Below are 20,320 nucleotides of genomic sequence, written 5' to 3'. Positions count from 1 at the left end.
TGTAGCCGCCCCTTCCTCTAGAGCTGCACGCTTTTTGCGAGTCACGAGAGCACGGTACGCAGATTTGACAGAGTAGTTGCCATTAATTTCATGAGCCCAAGCAAGAAAATCCTCCACTCCGCCATGACGAAGTGGAATATTTAGTATCGCTTCCGCTTCCGGGGGAATAAACACATCCCGAATCAACTCCCTCTTCCATGTCCAGTTCTCTACACCTATAAGTTCACTTACCCAGGACAACGTAGTGCCCCCTGGTATAACTGTTGGTTGAAGAGTTGACAATCCCGGGATCCATTTGTCTGCCCATATGGAGATGGTAGAGCCCATCCACACATGCTTCACAAGTCCTTCCCGGAGAGCTTCACGACCAGCAATAATGGCCCGCCATACAGCCGACGACGAGCGTGGTACCACTGCATCCATGAACTCTCCATCAAGAAAATAGCGACCCTTCATAACACGGCTGCACAGGGATCCCGGATTTGTAATGAACCTCCACCCATGCTTCCCTAGCAGTGCCAAGTTAAACAATGGTAGATCTCGGAAGCCCATACCACCGTTAACCTTTGGGGATGCGAGACTATCCCATGATATCCAGTGCAAAGATCGTCTGTCAAGGGAACCACTCCACCAGAATTTTGCCATGCAAGACGTCAACTTCTTGCATACCTTCTTCGTCAACAGGAAGCAGCTCATGCTGAAAGTAGGGATGGCCTGGATAACTGATTTTATAAGGATCTCTCTGCCCGCACACGCTAGCAGCCGTTCCGCCCATCCATTCATTTTGCTACGTGAGCTCTCCCCGATATGATCAAATGTACCACTAGTGATCCTCCCAACCGCGGTCGGGAGACCCAGGTATCTGTCACTGAAAGCTTCCACCAAAACGCCCAGAATTTGTTTGAGAGCTTCTCTTCTACTAGCAGGCGTATTAGGTGGAAAAAAAACACCGCACTCTTCTCATGATTGACTGACTGCCCCGGGCAAGAAGCATAGATGAATAAGATTCTATTCAATCTATCCGCACTCTCTGATGTTGCGCTTATAAAGACTAAGCAGTCGTCGGCGAACAAGAGATGATTGACCCATGGAGCTCTGTACGACACGCGTATACCTCTGTCAATGTGGCCTCCTCCATAAAACTTTAGTAAGGATGTCAACCCTTCTGCACAAAGCAGGAACAAGAGGGGTGAAACTGGGTCTCCCTACCGAAATCCTCTTGAGGGAGTGAAAAAAGGCATCAACTCGCCATTAACACGAACGGTGTATCTCACCGATGACACACACTTCATAATCAATCGCACAAAGGTTGCACTGAATCCAAGTTTCAACATGATTGCTTCCAGATAATGCCACTCAACTCGATCGTAAGCCTTCATCATGTCCAACTTAACTGCACACGAGTAATTTTTCCCTTTCTTTCTTCTCCTCATCGCATGTACGCTTTCAAAAGCCACAAGTACATTATCCGTGATGAGGCGACCGGGAACAAAAGCACTCTGTTCCTCTCCCACAACTATATCCATCAAAAGCTTGAGACGATTGGTTATAATCTTCGAAGCAATTTTATAGGGCGGTACTGTGAAATAGACTGGGGGTTCCGTACCTTGGGTATAAGAGTAATCGACGTATCGTTAAACCCTGGCGGAAGCTCCCCTCCATTAAGAAAGTCCAGAATAGCTGGCACCAGATCATCTTTAATAACTTCCCAATGCCTCAGAAAAAACCTGCAGTGAATCCATCCACACCCGGCGCTTTGGAGGGTGACATCTGAAACAGTGCCTTCTTCACTTCATCAGCCTCGAATGGTTTATCTAGGGAAGTGTTCATCTCCATAGACACCATAGGGTGAGTGGGAGCGACTAGCTAGCACTCAGCCGTTATGTACTGCGACCGGGGCCATGAGTCTTACAACATCTCCACTCGTTAGGCGCCTCTAGGGTTGAAAAGTGCCTCTTGGGGGCGAGCCAGCCTTATTTTTGCCGTGGGGGCGGTCGGGTTCCCACTCACCGCCCCAAGTTGACCCCCCAGGCGCCCTTTTTTGATTTTTTGGCTAAATTTAAAGAATTTGCACAAAATCCATTCATATTTTTACATAATTTAGAAGACATAACTTAAAACCTAAAACTACGCCACTGCCTGTCGTCCCGACCCTTCTACATGTGGAGGAGCTTCTAGAAGGCCGTGTTGTTGCCCCCGTTGTTGCTGCCCTGCATGCCGCCTTCCTTGCTGCAGCCTTGCCCTGAGTCGCCTTGGTGAACAGGGTTGGTGGGCGGCTGTGCCTCAGCGTCCCTGTCCTCGAGGACGATGACGCCGGCCTCGTCGCGGCCGCAGCGCCAAGCGGCGATCTCCTCGAGGGCGCGGCGCTGGCGCTCCAGCCGGACATAGTCTTCCCGCGCCCATTTGAGGATGGCCTCCTCGTTGGTGGCCATCTCCTCGTGCTCATTCTTCACAACGACGAGCCCCGGCTCGGCCTTCAAGTGAAGCATCACGAAGAGATCGAATGCTTGAAGCTTGTCATCCATTGTGGTGACAATGGACTTGTGAAGATGTGCGGAAGAGTGGCTCATTCATAGTGGAGTATGGGGGAGCAATCAACTAGTCTTTATCGAGCCAACGCAATCAAGAAATGTGGTCCAACTTGAGGGAGTCAAGATCGTCATCATCTAGCTCAAGTGGACCATGTGCAAGGCAAAGGTTCGCCCTTGATAGGTTTTCCATTTTACCGGTCTCATGGTAGTAGTTGGGAGACCGGGTTTTAGGATCGATTTTCGTACTACCAAGGGGGGCTCTCGATGAGTAACTTGATCGTATCATTCGTAGAGAGCTCAAACCATTGCATCCTTGCATCATCTTTCTTGGTTCTTGTTTTGGTTCTCTTTGTGAGATTTGGAGCTTATGGTCATCTTGATGACAAGCTCGAGTTCATCGAAAACGGAGTTCACATGCATCTTCTATGATGTTTTCGATGTTGGAGGTTATGCCGGTTCTTTTTGATATTTTGATGCTACTTGTTGTCTTGTATCCAACAAGCTTGAGTTTGCTCTATTCGAAGCTCATATGAAGAAGTTATGGCAGTTCTGTTTTTCTCCTTGCGGTAGTACCGCAGTGGCAGCGGTGGTACCGCTTGTAGCATCAAGCGGTAGTACCGCTTGTAGTGTCAAGCGGTAGTACCGCGCCAGTACCGCTCTACTACCGCCTCGATTTTGGGACTTGCACTTTTCGTGTCGGGTTTAGCAGTAGTTGCACGACAGTAAGGCACGGCAGTTCCGCCTATAAGCGGTAGTACCGCCCCAGCTGGGCGGTAGTACCGCCTATAAGAGGTAGTACCACTCCAGTCGGGCGGTAGTACCGCTACTGCATTATTGCCGCCGTACTCTACTCTTCCCTGCCTCATTTGGTCCCGTGTTCTGCTCCTCCAGCGGTAGTACCACTGGGGTGAGCGGTAGAACTGCTTATAAGCGGTACTACCGCCCCAAGGTTCATGTTTTGTTGCTCCTTTTCCCTTCTTCTTCCGCCCGAGCAGTAGTACCGCTCGTGGAGCGGTAGTACTGCTCGTGTGCGGGCTAAGCACATAACGGTTGGATTTTCCCCCTCCTTTAAAAGGGGATCTTCTTCCCCAATGAACCTTATCTTTTGAGCTCGTGTTCTTCCCCCATTGTTGACCTTCTTCGAGCTTGCTAACTCTCAATCCCTCCAATTATTCTTGCTAGTTCTTGAGGGAAAAGAGAGAGGAGATCTAGATCCACGTTTCCACCAATCAATTTCTCCTATAAGTGAGGGGAACCCCTTGGATCTAGATCTTGGAGTTCTTCGTGTTCTTCTTTCGTTCTTCCTCTCATTTTCCTCCCTAGCAATAGTTGCTTTGGTGGGATTTGGGAGAGAAGGACTTGGGCACTCCGTGTGCCCTTGCCATTGCATTTGGTGCATCGGTTTGAGTTCTCCACGTGATACGTGGAAGTTACAAGTTGAGAAGCTTATTACTCTTGGGTGCTTGGTGCCCTTGAGCTTGTTCCTCTTGGGTGCTTGGGTGCCCTAGACGGTTGGTGGTGTTCGAAGCTCAATCATTGTGGTGTAAAGCTCCGGGCAAACGTCGGGGTCTCCAATTAGGTTGTGGAGATTGCCCCGAGCAATTTGACGGGTACCGGTGACCGCGCCCAAGGGTTGCCAAAGTGTACGGGTTCGGTGACCGCCCCCAAGGGTTGCCATTTGTACGGGTTCGGTGACTGCCCACAAGGGTCCCTTAGTGGAATCACGGCATCTTGCATTGTGCGAGGGCGTGAGGAGATTATGGTGGTCCTAGTGGCTTCTTGGGGAGCATTGTGCCTCCACACAGCTTCCAACGGAGATTAGCATCCGCAAGGGTGTGAACTTCGGGATACATCATCGTCTCCACGTGCCTCGGTTATCTCTTACCCGAGCCCTTTTCTTATGAACTTTACTTTGTGATAGCCATATTGTTCTTTGTCATATATCTTGCTATCACATAGTTGCTTAGCTTGCTTAGCATAAGTTCTTGGTGCACATAGGTGAGCCTAGTTGTTTTAGGTTTTGTGCTTCACAAATTAACCGCTAGGTTCATTCCGCATTTGTTCAAGCCTAAACCGTAATTATTTTAAAGCGCCTATTCACCCCCCCTCTAGGCGACATCCTCGATCTTTCACCGGCGAAAAGTGGGCTTATGGGGGCGCGACTGGGCCGTTTTTTCGCGCCGGCGATAAAAAAGGCCTTGGGGGGCTGTTACCGAAAAAGGCTTTCGCCCCACTATATATATAAAGCAAAGATCACCAAGCACCCAATATGACACACACCACCACAACACACGCACACACCTAAGGCAGGATAGATAGGCGCTGAGCACAGCAACACCACCCCTAGCACTACAGAGCCATCGGGGCCTCAACCATGAACACGCCACCGCGTAGAGAAGAAACTACATACAACGCACCGTGGGCTCCAAGGTGGTGCCTACAGGAAGGTTACGACACTGAAGCATCGCCACCGCCCGACCCAAGGATCAGAGTTTCCCCCGGAGCAACACGACGGGCAGCGAGAGTCGCAGCAACGCCTTCAAGAAGGGAACGAGCTTCGCCGTCGCCGGTCAATCCAAAGATAGAACATGTTTTCACCCCGACCAATATTCATCGCCACCGAACACCACACCTTGGCTACCACGCCGTCCACACGGCCATGGCCACCAGGCATCACCATGTCACAGGCTTTTCCCAGGAGCACCGCGACACCACCACCAGGGCCACCACCCCAGCATCCAAGACCTTGACGCCACCTCACCCGCCACCCGCCGCTACCCCAACCAAAGATATGGGCAGAAAAGGACCCGCCTTTTTCACCCCTGAGTCGCTCCCAATGACGAAAACCAATAGGCCGGCCAAAACTGGCCGCCATCGACCCGTCCAAGACACTAGCGCGAGACGAGCACTGTACTGTTGCCGGGAGCGAGACGAGCATGGTCCTCCTGCCCGGCGCGAGACGAGGCTGGTCCTGCTGTCGGGCGCGAGACATGCTCGGTCATGCTGCCGAGCGTGAAACGAGCGATGGCCCATAGTCGGGGAAGGGCCGAACCTTCAACGAGGGTAGCACCCGGACGACGATGAGAGGGATCGAAGGTCGACACACGCCGGCTACGGCCAACCGACACCGGAACATGCCCGCTGCTGTCGCAGTCGACCTGCCAAGCCACCGTGGAGCCATCCACGGCCAGAGCCGCAACCACACCGGGCCGCTGCCCAACCCGCGCCGCCCGATGAGCTCCAAGCGTTGGAGCCGCCGGACATGCACCCACGCGACCAGCCACTGTTGCAGGCCGTCACGGGCCACCACCACGCCGTGCCCGCACCAGATCCGCGGCACAGGCCCTCCACCATCCACCAACAGACCGACACCGGGAGAGAGTAGCGCCAGACCCACCGCCGGCAGCACCACCTACACCACGCAGAAGACACTGGCCTTGTGAGACTAGAAGCCCCAGACAGCACCACGCTAGCCAGGGCACACCACTGCACCTTGCCAAACACCAGCCCGGCCGAGAGGGCCATATCCGGCCAGGAAGGATGGGATCAGCCAATCCATCGCCGCCAACCAGAGCCGTCGGGGCCTCCACCACGCGTAGCAACCCTGCCACCCACGCAGCCTAGGACGGCCAGCACCGCCGCATCCCACCGACGGTGCGCGCCCACCAAATCCGAGTAGAAAAGCCCCGATCCGCCGCCAAAACGGTCAGCCGCCGCTCCTCCTCCACGAGGATGACAGAGAGGAGGGGGCTGCCGCCCCAGCATCCAGCGCCACCGCGCCGTAGAAGAGGCCGGAGGGCCCGATCCATGTCGGCGCGCAGCTCCATGACGCAAGGTGTGTCGTCCAGGGCTGGCCTTCACACGTGACGAGAGAGAAAAGGCCCGCCGCCACTGGCAGCCGCGCGGGTTTTGCACGGGAGGGATGCCCGACGGCGGCGAGGGGGAGGGAGCAGGAGGGGGTGGTGGCGGCGGTGGGGTTAGTTCACCCGAGCCGTCCCCTGGAGAGCGACGCGGGTGCGGGGGTCTCCAGAATAAAGATATGAAATACCTGGGGGGGGCTGTTTGGGGGGCGAGTGCAGATGCTCTTAGTATACAGGGGCGGACCTAGAGAGAGAAAATGAGTGTAGAGGAAGCCGATGAGTTGCTCAAGCAAGGTGATAGCCCTTTGTGTCATTGTCGAGGCAGCCGAGAGCGTGGGTGCTATAGCCATGGTCGAGGTAGCCGTGCAAAGAATGCCGTGGTCGATATTGAGTCGGGGTGGCCAGTCGAGGAAGTTGTCGTGGAGCCGCATGTGCAAGGAGTCGCCGTGGTACTCATGGGTGCAGTTGTGTCGAGGTAGTGGTGTGTGCGGAAGAAGACGTTGTTGACGTGGCGTCGCGCCTAGTTTTCCAAGCCCGGGACACGTCGTGGATGAAGGCGCGTGTCGGTGTTTCCAATACCGGACATGTGTAGATGGACAAAGTTGATGTTGGCGATGCGTCGCTCCTGGCTGGTTAGACCTGGGGACACGTCGTGGGGGAAGACACACGTCGGTGTTGCCAGCACCGGGCATGCGTAGACGGGGACCTGCACGAGTTACGCCATGTCTAGGGGCTAGTAGAGAAGGAATCGACGGAGGTTGTGGCGCCAATCGGTGTGTGGTAGATGTCGCCCACAGTAATCGGAGTAGATGAAGTGGTCATGGTAGATGACTGCGACACTGGCGATGAGTTGGTGCTGGATGAAGACGAAGGAGGTGGATGGTGGCATGACTCGGATGAGAGAGCGGAAGTGGCGCCGAGGAAGAAGAGTGGTGGCGGCGGCCTGAGGAGGCGGCGACAGCTAGGTTAGGTGCACGGCGGTGATGCTTGAAGTAGGCGAGGAAGAACACGCCGAAGACCGGCGCAGACAGTGGTGTTCCCATGCCTAGGGCGGCGACGCGGCACACACCATGTAGAAGTCGAGGCGCGGGGGCAGCGGAGTGGACCGCGTGCTGCGGCGTTACAATCCGAAGGGGCGACGCAGCGGCAGCGCACGGGTCCAGGCGACGGTGGGATAACCTCAGGGCAGTGACGTTGACCCCGTGCCACGGTGCTACGGCCCGAAAGACGACATAGCTGCATGATGGCTCCATATTTTATGCATCTTTAGAGCTTATTTGTTGCATATTATCTCTATTTATCAATTCATATCATGCACCATTGAGACAATTACATGTCCCGATGCATGATTTTCAGTTTTTATCCTTTTCACCGTGAGCATTGCATAATATTTATTCTTTGTTACTCCCCCCGTCCCATAATATAAGAATGTTTTTAACACTACACTAGTGTCAAAAAAGTTCTTATATTATGGGACGGAGGGAGTAGTTTTTATTAGTTTTCTTTATCTTTGTGTGTCTTGTAGGTGAGATGGACTTCACATGTACTTAGTATGATGAAAAGAGTTCAAACGGTGGACACACAGGAACCCGATTTAGCTATTTATAAGGTGGAAGAAAGTCATTTTTCCAAAGTGATCCAACTCAACATCTAAAACCATAAATGGACTGGCTCGTTTATCCAAATCCAATGAGCCCAAGAACGTCAAATTCCGAGTTCGTATGAAGAAATGGTGACCATTTACCAGAAGAGCACAAACCAAAAGAAGGCCTTTCGTACGACTGCTCATGGTCGTTTCACGGTCGTTTGACATCCATACAACATCGAAAGTTGCCTCTCATGACAGTATTCTTCATGGATTTCATCCTCGTTTGTTCTCACGACTTTGTTGGCCATCAAGGGATGATTTAGGAGAGTATGGGGCTCATCTAGAACCCTTGGCTCAAAGGAGAGAAGCGACATCAGGGGAGGAGGCTATGGGAGAGCTCTTATATATTCACCATCAACCCTAGCCGCCTCCATACACTTTTCGTCTCAGAAATTCATCTCCACGTCCAGCTGCCTCCACATCAAGAACACCATTGGGTAACCAAGATGGAGACCGGAAGGGACCAATGCCGGTGGGGCGTGGCCATGGCCGCCGCAACCGTGCCACCATCATCACCATCATCCGCCGCATCGCCATCACCATCATCATCACCCCTACTCGCCCCCATCATGGTCTTCTTGACGGGTTGTATTAGCTCTTGAACCCTTCTTTATGTGATGTTATTTGAGTAATTGCTGGATATGGGTCGATCAATTCGTAACTGGTTGTTTGATATGTTTAGTCTATTTATGTGTGTTGCTTCGTGTTGCCTATTTACCTATGTAGTAATTTAGTGATTGGAGATGTTCAATCCATTGGTGTAGTTGGATACGCTCAACTCTTAGGCCACGCATGAAGTAGATAGAGGATTGTGAAACCGATGGACATGTGATTTGACAGATGCAGATATCTTGAGGGGAACACAATTACTCTAGAAATCACGGTCGTCCATAGAACCTAATACCTTCATTTGATCCTCAAACTGTCAGGACCCCGACTCGATGTCACATCGATCTAGCTGGTAACACCTCATATCACTTTGCGGCCTCACGCACGGTATCCCCCGGGTGTCGTCTTACCTTTTCCCAGGACCGTTTGCGCCTTTTGGCTCACGTATATGATAGTGTCGCTAGCATCCATATGATAAAGAGCCCGGGCTGACATGACTAGTCGTAAACCCAAAGTGGCACAGACTTACAGGGACAGGCATCCATGACCCAGCTTCGAACGTGTCGGTCATCAGCAAGTGGGTCCGGGCTGTAGCACAGGGCTAGCAGGACTCCGGTAAACCGGGCTGTAGCGGGCTAACAGGACTCCGGTACTCAAAGCGTGACATTTCCCCGAAGGGACAGACACAGGAACGAAGAAGGACACATGCCGGCCAGCCTAAGTGTTCCAGAGCAGTAGCAAGCTACCATGGCTCAGCGGTAACACTAGGAGACATTTCCCGGTAAGAGAGGCTACTAAAGATAAACAACTAGATAGTCAGATCCCACACATACCAAGCATTTCAATCATACACACAATATGCTCGATATGTGCAAATACAACGAAGCATCACAACATGACTCTATGACACAAGTACTTTATTTAAGGCTCAGGGAGCCATACATAACATACACAAAGGTACGGGTCTCACGACCCCACATACAAGTCATACAGTCATACAAACCAGCAGCGGAAGTAACTTGTCTGAGTACAGACAACTAGTAAAATAAAAGAGGCTTGGAAAGCCTAGCTATACTATGTGGTCCTTCACAAGCTCAGGGTCACCACCTGGGTCTTTAGCCTACTCGTTGATGTCAACGTCTACATAGAACCCATCAGAAGGGGTTGCAGCGTCTTCTGTAAAAATGTAGATTATAGCAACATGAGTACAAAGGTACTCAGCAAGACTTACATCAGATCCTACATACATGCATAGTATCAAGAAGGGTTGGTGGAGTTATTGCAGCAAGCCAGCTTTGACTCTTGGCTAGGCTAACCTACGATACTCCAACTTGAAATGGTTTTGCGCACACGAGTCCACTACTCACCACTTCAATACACTACCGAGGATCCACCTCCGTCTTCCTACAGAAGAGCCATCCTCGGCACTCACACTTATCTTGAGGCTTTTAGTAGTTTCCATTTACTTGTCTATGAACTGTATAGGCAACCAAGTAGTCCTTTACCGCGGACGCGGCTATTCGAATAGATCATGTTAACCCTGCAGGGGTGTACTTCTTCATACACGCTCTCACCACTTACCGTCGCTTACACGACATGTACTCGGCAACCTTCAAGCGGAAGCCCAACGTGGGTGTCGGCCACGACCTACCTAATCACCTAAGCCTCCAGTCCAGGTTTATCGCCTATTCAGGTTCCATCCGCAGGGAGTCCGGCCGAGGTTTCCCATACGGCCCCGAACGATGTGAACAGGGTTCCCGAGATACCTAACGGGTATTCGGTACACCGTGCCACGTACCTACCGCATCACAGCCCACCCCTACGGTCAGCGCTGTCCACGGCCTCCAGTAGGCTACAAACACCAGAAACTACTTGCAACTCCTGGACGGAGAACTAGGGTGAATAAGAAGCCGAGAGGGTCCATTGGTTTCGGGCCCAATGCATGGTAGTAGCTGATTCTTAAATCACACATACAGATCTCAGTGCTTAAGGTCGGCTTCAATGAAACAACCCACCATGTACTCCTACATGGCCTCTCATCGATACCTTTACCAAATCGTGTTCACCACACCACTCTCATTACCGACATAATCATTTCACTCTAGCCCATCACCCAGATGAACCAGACCTGACACGACTCTAAGCATAGCAGGCATAGCAAGGTAGGAACAACACATACATAGGGCTCAATCAACTCCTACACATGCTAGTGGGTTTCATCTAGTTACTGTGGCAATGACAGGTCATGCAGAGGAAATGGGTTCAACTACCGTAGCACACAGCAGTTTGAATCGCGTTGTCTTAATGCAGTAAAAGAGAGCAGGAGCGAGAACATGGGATTGTATCGATATGATCAAATGGTTGGTTGCTTGCCTGATGGTTCGATGCACTGATACGGTTCTTCGTTAGGGTAATCACGGTACTCCTCGGAGGCAGAACCTGTCGCAAAGGACATCGATACACAACATCACCAAACAATGTGCAACAATATGATGCATGCATGAAACATGGCAATATGAGTGTGTTGGGCTAATGCAACTAAAACCAGAAGGATTTGAGCAAATTTGAATCAAGGATTCAAATTTCAAATTCAAATATGGCCTTTTAAAGTGCTTTTCCTTGTTCTGCTTGAAACATCAATTTAACTTGTTTGATCATGCATGAAAATAGTACAGATGGATAGATTGGATTTTTCTGATCATTTTTCATATATAATTTGTCCAATTTGGAGTTACAGAATAAAAGTTATGAATTTTTGAAGTTTAAATAATATTCTGGAATTTCCTGATTTAAATTAAATCCAGAAATTATAATTATTGCGCCAGCATGACGTCAGCATGACGTCAGTGGTCAACTGCGGCTGGCTGAAGTCAAACCTGACGTGTGGGGGCCACACGTCAGTGACAGGGGGGGTTTAACAGGTTTAAATTAATCCTAATTAGGGATTAGTGGCGCTGGGGCCCACTGTCAGTGTCAGGGGGGGTTGACTAACGGTAATTAGGACTAACTAACCACCTGTCCGACAGGGCCCACGCGTCAGTGACCCTGGGGGGGTCAAACCTCAGGTCGGACAGGTCAAACCCGCCGGCGGTTAGTCGCCGGCGAGGTCCGCGGCGTGCAGGGGCCTCGGGTTTCCTCTGTGGTGCTCCAAACGGCGTGCGGCTAGGTGCGTTGGATAGCTAGCTCGACGGCGCGTCGGACGGTGGCCGTGGCTGGCCCTGGGGTGGCCGGAGTCGACGGCGGCGAGCTCGGCTGCGGCTGCCGGAGTTCGGGTGCGGTCGGAATCGACGTTGCAGGGGGCTTGGGGAGGCGTTAGTGCGCGCTGCGTGCTCCTGGTGAGGTGGGGAGCACGATAGTGCGCTCGGTTGGGTGCTACGGTGACCGTGGCCACGACGGCGACATCGCCGGCGGCGTGGAGCTCTCGGCCGAGGTGGGGCTAGGGCCTAGAGGTCGAAAGAGACCAGGGGAGAAGGGGGAAACGATCCGGGGGCTCACCGCGGAGCTGCAGGGATGGTTAGCGGGCTCGGGGACGCGCTGGTGACGGCGAATTCGACGGCGACGATGGTCGGAGCCCGAAGAGGGGAACGGCGACGTGGCGGCGATGCAGGGCTTCCGGGGAGCTGTGGAGTGGTGGGGAGGAAGAGGGGGTCGTGGCGGAGCTTCTGAGCTAGTCGGGGGAGCGAGGGGTGGCCGGAGACGGCTGCTGTGGCGAACGGCGGCGACGGTGGTGTTCGGCCGTGTGAGAGAGAGAGCGAGGGAGAGGAGGGGAGAGCCGGGGGAGAGTGAGAGAGAGCAGGGGGGAGAGGCGTGGCGTCGTCCAGGGCATCGAGGCGAGGAGAGGGAGGGCAGGCAGGCAGGGAGAGAGGTGGCGTGGCGCGGTGGCGCGCGCGCGCGCCGGCCACACTCCCCTCCCTCTGTCGGGACGAAGACGACAGAGGAGGGAGGTGGGCTGGGCCGGTTGCTGGCTGGGCCAGCCAGCTAGCTGGGCCGCACAGTGGAGGAGCCCAGGTAAGTTTCTCCTGTTATATATTTTTCTGTTTTCTAATTTCTGACATTTGTTTTGATTTAAAAAATATATTAAATCATTTATTTAACTTATGCCAATTTTTGCAGGAGCTATATATATTAATCCAGAGCTCTTTTATAAATGGCATAATATTTGGACATATATTAATATATATAATTAATATATTTCCAATGCAAATATTTATGCATTAATTCCAAATGCCCAAAATAAATGTCCATGAGCCACTAAAAATTATTGGTTTGATTTTTATCTCTGTCCAATATTTTCAGAGAGCAACATGAGCATTTTCTTGGATCCTTTTGGAGAAATTTTTATTTGGGTCATTTTCAAAATGATTCTGAGGGTTTCACAGATCCCCATTTCAAGTTTCTGATGAAAGAGTAAACATGATGCAACACTCTAATGCATGACTAGCTAGGGTGTGACAACTCACCCCCACTCAAAAGAATCTCGTCCCGAGATTTGGGTTCCTCCGGGAAGAAGGCGGGATACTCGAGTCGAAGACGATCCTCCCTTTCCCAGGTTGCTTCATCCTCAGAATGGTGCGACCATTGAACTTTGAGAAACTTGATGTTATGACGTCGGGTGGTACGCTCGGCCTGATCGAGGATACGAATGGGGTACTCTCGATATGTAAGATTATCTTGGAGATCAAGCGTTTCGTGGTCCACTTCACGGATAGGATCCGAGAAGCAACGCCTGAGTTGAGAAACGTGGAAGACATCGTGGACCCTGGAGAGGTGCGGAGGTAGTTCCAATTGGTAGGCAACTTCTCCTCGTTTGGCGAGAATGCGAAAAGGTCCAATGTAACGAGGAGCCAATTTGCCTTTGATACCGAAACGATGGGTTCCCTTCAGAGGGGTGACCCGAAGATAAGCCTTCTCGTCAACCTCGAAAGTCATAGCCTTATGTTTTCGGTCATATTGACTCTTTTGACGAGATTGGGCTGTTTTCAACTTTTCACGAACGATACGAACTTGTTCTTCTGCTTCCTGAATCATATCCGGGCCAAAGAATTGTCTTTCCCCGGTCTCTGACCAGTTAAGGGGTGTTCGACATCGTCGTCCATAGAGAACTTCAAAAGGGGCTTTACCCAAGCTAGATTGATAGCTGTTGTTGTAGGCGAATTCGGCAAATGGAAGGCACTTCTCCCAGTCCATTCCGAATGAGATAACAGAGGCTCGAAGCATGTCTTCTAGAATCTGATTGACGCGTTCCACTTGACCACTTGACTGAGGGTGGAAAGCGGTGCTAAAGGAGAGACGAGTTCCCATAGCATTTTGGAAACTTTCCCAAAATCGAGAGGTGAAAAGACTTCCTCGATCCGAGTTAATTTCCAAAGGAACACCATGGAGGGACACTATTCGGGAGATGTATAAGTCTGCCAGCTGACTAGCGGTTATACTCTCACGAACAGGTAAGAAATGGGCTACTTTGGAAAGACGATCGACCACGACGAAAATAGCATTATTCCCTCTCTTGGTCCTGGGAAAACCGGTAATGAAATCCATACCAATTTTATCCCATTTCCATTCAGGAATAGCTAAGGGTTGAAGGGTGCCAGCAGGCCGTTGGTGCTCTGCTTTTACACGACGACAGACGTCGCAATTTGCAATATACTGAGCAATTTCTCTCTTCATCCTAGTCCACCAAAACCTCTGGCGTAGGTCCTGATACATTTTAGTGCTACCGGGATGAATGGTGAGAGGAGATTCATGAGCTTCCTTAAGGATTAATCGCCTTAGGTTGCGCACTTTGGGAACCACTAGTCGATTCCCGAAGTATACGACTCCTTGATCATTAATGGAGAAACAATTCGCAATTCCTTTCTAAATGTTCCTCTTGATGCGGGAGATTCCCGGATCTACCTTCTGTGCTTTGATAATTTGATCCGTAAGGGTAGGTTTTGCCACCAAGGTGGAAAGAAAACCTTGAGGTACAATGTGAAGGTTAAGTTTCCGAAATTCCTCATGGAGAAGCGGTTGACTTTGTTGTAACATCAGGTTGTTACAATAAGATTTACGACTTAGCGCATCAGCCATGACGTTGGCTTTCCCTGGGGTGTAGGTTATTCCTAAGTCGAAGTCTGTGATCAATTCAACCCAACGTCTCTGCCTGAGATTCAAATCCGGTTGGGTGAAAATGTACTTCAGACTTTGGTGATCAGTGAATATTTCGCAACGATTACCGAGGAGGTAATGTCGCCAGGTCTTAAGTGCATAGACTACGGCTGCAAGCTCTAGATCATGAGTAGGATAATTCTCCTCATGTGGGTGCAATTGCCGTGAAGCGTAAGCAATTACGTGTCGATCTTGCATGAGAATGCAACCTAGTCCTTGTCGCGAGGCGTCGCAGTAGATAACAAAGTCCTTGGAGAAGTCTGGCGGTACCAGCACGGGAGCAGAGGTCAGGCGTCTTTTCAGTTCCTGAAAGCTGTGCTCACATTGTGGAGTCCATTCGAACTTTTTATCTTTCTTGAGGAGTTCGGTTAGAGGTTTAGCAACTTTGGAGAAGTTCTCGACAAAGCGACGGCAATAGCTCGCTAAGCCCAGAAAACTCCGAACTTGCTTGACCGATTCAGGTGGAGTCCAATTAAGGACGGCTTGAACTCGCTCAGGGTTAACTGCAATACCTTTACCAGATATTACATGACCCAGATAGGTCACTTCTGACAACCAGAATTCACATTTCGAAAATTTGGCATAAAGGCGATGCTCTCGAAGTTTCTTCAACACTAGCCTTAGATGTTTGGCATGTTCTTCCTCGTTCTTGGAGTAGATGAGTATATCATCGAGGTAAACCACGACGAATTTATCCAAATACTCCATGAAATTGAGTTCATTAACCGAGAAAAGGTGGCTGGAGCGTTGGTTAAACCGAAGGACATGACGGTGTACTCGTATTGGCCATAACGAGTAACAAAGGCCGTTTTAGGAATGTCCCCGTTTCTGATTTTTATTTGATGGTAGCCCAACCTCAAATCCATCTTGGAGAAGACTGAGGATCTAGCGAGCTGATCATACAGGTCGTTGATCCTGGGAAGCGGATATTTGTTCTTGATTGTGACCAAATTGACAGGTCGGTAATCTACAACCATCCGGTCCGTACCATCCTTCTTCTTGACGAATAGGACGGGGCAAGCCCACGGAGATGAGCTAGGTCGGATGAAACCCTTTTTCAAGGATTCATCGAGTTGCTTCTTAAGCTCGGCTAGTTCTAGTGGTGCCATCTTATAAGGTCTTCTAGCAATCGGAACGGTTCCGGGGATGAGGTCGATTACGAACTCAACATCCCTGTCAGGTGGAACACCTGGCAATTCCTCTGGAAAGACATCCGGGAAGTCACAGACTACCGGCACGTCCTCAAGGTCTGGCAAAGGGCTGGCGTTAAGAGAATATAATTGTCGCTTGGCTATTCGGGTCAAGACATTGACTATCTTCCCCGATGGATGGGTGAGTTGAACAGTCCTAGAGAAGCAATCAATTTTGGCTTGATGAGCTGACATCCAGTCCATACCCAAAATGATATTAATATCTGAAGATTTAAGGGCTATCAAAGATGCGAGAAAAACAAGTCTGTCGACTTGGATTTCATTTCCATGGCTTACTCTAGAAGTTTGCCATTTGGATCCCGGAGTTTGAATTACCATAGAGGTTGGCATATCACCGAATGCGACGTTATGCAAGCGAGCATAGTTTTCAGATATAAAAGAATGAGAGGCTCCTGTATCGAAAAGAACAGATGCCGGGTGGCAATTAACAAGAAGCGTACCGAGAACGACGTTGGGATCCTCTTGAGCTTCTTCGGCAGAGATACAGTTGACATGGCCACGTGAAGCGGCGACCGGCTTAGCGTGGAATATTTTTCCTGTCGGCTTGCCACAGCCAACAGCTTTAGCAGATTGGTTGGGGTTGGTCTGGGGACACTCACGCATATAGTGGCCAGATTCCCCACACTTGAAACAAGTCACGGAACTGGTACGTGGAGGAGCATTATTGGTTGGACCCCCATAGGGCTTGGCCGGTGCAGACTGTTGAACAGGGCGAGGCGCCTGGAAAGGTGGCCTCGGTGTGAACCTGGGTGGCAGGGCGGTGTTGGGTACCCACACGCGGCGCTTCTGAGGACCAGCACCGGACGAGGAACCCATGTCACGGCCATGCTTGCGTGTTGCGTCATAGTCAGTCTGACCAGTTTCAGCACTGATGGCTTTGTTGACAAGTTTCTGGAAAGATGTGCACTCATGCAGACGGAGGTCGCGGCGAAGCTCAGGACTAAGGCCCTTACGGAACCTTGCTTGCTTCTTGGCATCGGTAGACACTTCCTCAGTTGCATATCGTGCGAGATTACCAAACTCCCTGCTGTAAACATCCACAGAAAGTCGGCCTTGGGTGAAACTGCAAAATTCTTCACGTTTACGGTCCATATCCTCAAGCATCTCAGCAGTGGTGCGAGTTCGTGAATCCTCCTGAGTGGAGTCAGCATAGATAGCCTGGAGATACCCTTGTGCTCCCGGAAGTGATCCTGGCATATACCGGAAGTCAGAGTCCCGAAATAAACCAGATCTGACTCGCATAATGGTCATCATAGAGTAGGCAGCGTCCTGCACAACCATCTCAATAGTAACCCCGAGTCCATAGGAGCAGTGAAGAGGCTCGGTGGATCCAGGATAAGATGGAAATATCCTGACAGTGCAGAGATACTGGCTTTGATTGAAGTCCCGGAATTGCTCTTCGACCGTGTACTCAGGATACCAGCGGTATCCAGCCTCAGTCATTACCCTGACCAACTTAGCAGTATGGCCGGGTACATCTAGGCATCGAGTCAGGCGAACCACTTGATTGAGGTCGCGAGTGGCCATCTGAAAGCATAATCATAATGCAAAGGCATTAGAATTTCTAGCAAAATTTCGGCAGCATAACAGCTGTAAATGCTCAAAAAGGATTTTGAGACATTTGACAAAGGATTTCGTACATACTCAACATCATCATATCAAAGTTCTGAAACCATTCTGACAACATAATGTGGTAGTAGAACTGAACTAGGCTTGTAACCATCAAACTTATAAGGTACTACTGATTAGTAACACGTGATCCTGATAGAGAGAATAGATCCTAATTCCTTATCCCCCGGTGGAAGAATGGACTGACTCAGATCAGAATGTCACAAGATAGAGGAGTAAAAAGAGCCTTACGTTCCAACCCACAAACAATTCCCCTACATATAACTAAAGAATTTCTAGACTCAACATCGACCAGTTTGGCTTGAAGAACCTACAGGCAGCCCGGCTCTGATGCCAACGCTGTCAGGACCCCGACTCGATGTCACATCGATCTAGCTGGTAACACCTCATATCACTTTGCGGCCTCACGCACGGTATCCCCCGGGTGTCGTCTTACCTTTTCCCAGGACCGTTTGCGCCTTTTGGCTCACGTATATGATAGTGTCGCTAGCATCCATATGATAAAGAGCCCGGGCTGACATGACTAGTCGTAAACCCAAAGTGGCATAGACTTACAGGGACAGGCATCCATGACCCAGCTTCGAACGTGTCGGTCATCAGCAAGTGGGTCCGGGCTGTAGCACAGGGCTAGCAGGACTCCGGTAAACCGGGCTGTAGCGGGCTAACAGGACTCCGGTACTCAAAGCGTGACATTTCCCCGAAGGGACAGACACAGGAACGAAGAAGGACACATGCCGGCCAGCCTAAGTGTTCCAGAGCAGTAGCAAGCTACCATGGCTCAGCGGTAACACTAGGAGACATTTCCCGGTAAGAGAGGCTACTAAAGATAAACAACTAGATAGTCAGATCCCACACATACCAAGCATTTCAATCATACACACAATATGCTCGATATGTGCAAATACAACGAAGCATCACAACATGACTCTATGACACAAGTACTTTATTTAAGGCTCAGGGAGCCATACATAACATACACAAAGGTACGGGTCTCACGACCCCACATACAAGTCATACAGTCATACAAACCAGCAGCGGAAGTAACTTGTCTGAGTACAGACAACTAGTAAAATAAAAGAGGCTTGGAAAGCCTAGCTATACTATGTGGTCCTTCACAAGCTCAGGGTCACCACCTGGGTCTTTAGCCTACTCGTTGATGTCAACGTCTACATAGAACCCATCAGAAGGGGTTGCAGCGTCTTCTGTAAAAATGTAGATTATAGCAACATGAGTACAAAGGTACTCAGCAAGACTTACATCAGATCCTACATACATGCATAGTATCAAGAAGGGTTGGTGGAGTTATTGCAGCAAGCCAGCTTTGACTCTTGGCTAGGCTAACCTACGATACTCCAACTTGAAATGGTTTTGCGCACACGAGTCCACTACTCACCACTTCAATACACTACCGAGGATCCACCTCCGCCTTCCTACAGAAGAGCCATCCTCGGCACTCACACTTATCTTGAGGCTTTTAGTAGTTTCCATTTACTTGTCTATGAACTGTATAGGCAACCAAGTAGTCCTTTACCGCGGACGCGGCTATTCGAATAGATCATGTTAACCCTGCAGGGGTGTACTTCTTCATACACGCTCTCACCACTTACCGTCGCTTACACGACATGTACTCGGCAACCTTCAAGCGGAAGCCCAACGTGGGTGTCGGCCACGACCTACCTAATCACCTAAGCCTCCAGTCCAGGTTTATCGCCTATTCAGGTTCCATCCGCAGGGAGTCCGGCCGAGGTTTCCCATACGGCCCCGAACGATGTGAACAGGGTTCCCGAGATACCTAACGGGTATTCGGTACACCGTGCCACGTACCTACCGCATCACAGCCCACCCCTACGGTCAGCGCTGTCCACGGCCTCCAGTAGGCTACAAACACCAGAAACTACTTGCAACTCCTGGACGGAGAACTAGGGTGAATAAGAAGCCGAGAGGGTCCATTGGTTTCGGGCCCAATGCATGGTAGTAGCTGATTCTTAAATCACACATACAGATCTCAGTGCTTAAGGTCGGCTTCAATGAAACAACCCACCATGTACTCCTACATGGCCTCTCATCGATACCTTTACCAAATCGTGTTCACCACACCACTCTCATTACCGACATAATCATTTCACTCTAGCCCATCACCCAGATGGACCGGACCTGACACGACTCTAAGCATAGCAGGCATAGCAAGGTAGGAACAACACATACATAGGGCTCAATCAACTCCTACACATGCTAGTGGGTTTCATCTAGTTACTGTGGCAATGACAGGTCATGCAGAGGAAATGGGTTCAACTACCGTAGCACACAGCAGTTTGAATCGCGTTGTCTTAATGCAGTAAAAGAGAGCAGGAGCAAGAACATGGGATTGTATCGATATGATCAAATGGTTGGTTGCTTGCCTGATGGTTCGATGCACTGATACGGTTCTTCGTTAGGGTAATCACGGTACTCCTCGGAGGCAGAACCTGTCGCAAAGGACATCGGTACACAACATCACCAAACAATGTGCAACAATATGATGCATGCATGAAACATGGCAATATGAGTGTGTTGGGCTAATGCAACTAAAACCAGAAGGATTTGAGCAAATTTGAATCAAGGATTCAAATTTCAAATTCAAATATGGCCTTTTAAAGTGCTTTTCCTTGTTCTGCTTGAAACATCAATTTAACTTGTTTGATCATG

Source organism: Triticum aestivum, chromosome 3B (assembly GCF_018294505.1).
Source record: "Triticum aestivum cultivar Chinese Spring chromosome 3B, IWGSC CS RefSeq v2.1, whole genome shotgun sequence".
Lineage (NCBI taxonomy): Eukaryota > Viridiplantae > Streptophyta > Magnoliopsida > Poales > Poaceae > Triticum > Triticum aestivum.
This window is presented reverse-complemented; position numbering follows the sequence as displayed.